Genomic DNA, 2,472 nt, shown 5'->3' on the forward strand with positions numbered 1-2,472 from the left:
TGTTGTTTGATTGCGTGGTTGGTTTCTGATTGAGATTTTCTTATAAGAAAGGAAAAGTTTCGGATTTCTGAAAAAATAAACATTGTTTTTTTTTGAAAAGGTTTTGAACGATTACCTATTAGTTTTTTAAAAGATTCATAAGGCAAAGGTAATCACTGAGCTTGAAAACAGTTTTCTTATAAAATATCTTCTTATGACAACTTTGAAACTTTGTGGTGAGACCGTGTGGTTAGGTTCTCACCCCCCTACAGTTTTACCTTTTCAGGAACCGGATGAAGAAGCATTAAGAAGAGTTATACTACGTTTGGTTTATATGTTATTGTATTAATTAGATTATTTTCTTCCCTCGCCTTTGTTATTACAATTTTGTAAGAGGGATAGGAGTTGTATGTTATATATATATATATAAGATATTATGTAAGAAGTCTTGTATATGAATCTATGTCTGCTTGTTTTTTTTTTAAGATAAGGTATTTACTTCCAGTTTTTAAAGAAATCAGCAATACAGTGTCGAGTCACAGGCTTCTATTTTAATATTTAGTATGTAAAGTAGTCGTAATACTTCTTGCTATCAGAGTAGCGCAGCCGGAAGCGTGACTTCTGATGGTGAGGGTGTTAGTTTTGGTATCAGAGGGGTCCTTCTTGTAGAGCCTTGGTAATGGACTGATTATGCTTCAATTGCATACTCTGAGATTCTGTCATGTAGTAGGTCTTGTTTAAATAACGAGAATTAGAGCTTTATGCACATGACGGTCTATTGATTAATGCCGTTAGTCGTGCATTGCATAATTCCTGGTATTAAGTTTGGCCGGCTTAACACTAGTGAATTATATATATGTAAGCACTAATGGGTTGTCATAGACGATATGTGAGTCATAGATAACGCGAGTCGCGGGTTTTGGGAACGTTAGAAACTAAGTTCTAGAGATTAGTTCTGTTTCGACGTATAACCTTTGCTCGTGCTTGATGTTATCTTCTTCTTTATCAATTGTATTGGAATCTCTAGTTCTTGATTTCTTCTTGGAATGTGTTTTGGATATTTTTCTACCATATTTTGTCATTCATATATATCCTTGCTTGATTATGTTCCTAATTGTTGCTTGAATCTTTAAGGAACATTCAACCTTAACACTTGACATCACAGGGAGTTGTGAAACCTTGTTTTACGTGAAAGAGTTCTATTGATGTGGGACTTATGACCAATAGTAAGGTTTGCAAAGTGTTTAACAAAGTTTAAGACCTTCGGATAAGTTACTCATTGAAGTATGGTTAAGAATGGTGGAGATAAGTTAAGTTGAAGTTTGTATAATTGAATCTCTGAAGTTGGTATGAGATTAGTATGCGAACATTAAGCACATCGTTTTAACCCCAGCTTGTTTTATAACCTTTTGCCGTCTTGCTTTACCATCACATATTTGAAACATATCATCTTATACATCAAGCCTATCTTGTAACTTTTGTTTCGCATCACACTTATATCCTTTATAACTTTATGGCATGTGAAAATCTTGGTATTTGAAACTACATGTATATATATATATTGAGGACTTTTTGCCATTTCTTTAAATAAGTTCAAGAGTGAAGTAATATAAGAATCTCTTTTATTTTGCATCAATTTTCGAGGACGAAAATTTTTTATAAGGTGGGTAGGATGTAAGATCCAGAAATTTCAAAAAAATCTTATTAAGAACTAATTTTGATTTATTTATTCATTACATGCCTTAACCTCAGAAATTATTTTATTAAAGATAATTAAAACAAATTTTGATGGATTGAGTTTAAAGTAATTTAAAGTTTTATCTAATTTTATAATTATCGAATTATTTTTTATATTTAAATAATAAAGTTTAGCAAATTGATAGTTAAATATATTTCTAAGTAATTTTAAGGTTAAAATTTTTGCAATACGGCTATTGATTCCATACTTTTCCACGAACTATGAAACCCCCGTGATTATTTGAAGTTTTTCGCAGTAATGCGTCACCATAGTCTTTAATCATTCCTTTTCTATGAAATCTCATACTTCTTCAACTCAGCTTGGATGTGTTTTAAACTAATGCGCTGATTTTCTTCTTATTGATCCTGTTGAATTTCTTTGATCTAAAGGTTATCCTTGAAGTTGTCAATTGATTTCTTTCTGGTAAACTTCATTGCTTGAATATCCTTGTTTACCTGCAATTTCATTCATTCTTTCAAATTCTCGCGAACGCGGTCCTTGTCACTTCTCTTTCTTTTCTATGGTCTACTATCCTTCTGAGTATACTCGAGATTAGTTTTGGTATCTTGTGCGACCGTTAGACTTAGTAAACAACACATTAGTCCTTTAGGACACGTTTGATGAACGTAAAAGGTAAAATTCGTAGGTGTATGACATCACAGGGAGTTGTGAAACCTTGTTTTACGGGAAAGTGTTCTGTTGATGTGGGACTTATGACCAGTAGTAAGGTTTGAAAAGTGTTTAACAAAGTTGAG

The 2,472-nt window shown here is 32.3% G+C and overlaps 1 long non-coding RNA gene across 1 annotated transcript in view; it reads left to right on the forward strand.

Annotated features, from left to right (window-relative positions):
• LOC107616919 overlaps positions 1-303 on the forward strand; it is a 1,263-nt gene extending 960 nt beyond the window's left edge. The window contains exon 3 of the long non-coding RNA XR_001614704.2: positions 252-303. This is a non-coding gene — a long non-coding RNA (uncharacterized LOC107616919). The remainder of the gene's footprint in view (positions 1-251) is intronic.

The sequence above is a fragment of the Arachis ipaensis genome, chromosome B01, assembly GCF_000816755.2.
Source record: "Arachis ipaensis cultivar K30076 chromosome B01, Araip1.1, whole genome shotgun sequence".
Classification (NCBI taxonomy): Eukaryota; Viridiplantae; Streptophyta; class Magnoliopsida; order Fabales; family Fabaceae; genus Arachis; species Arachis ipaensis.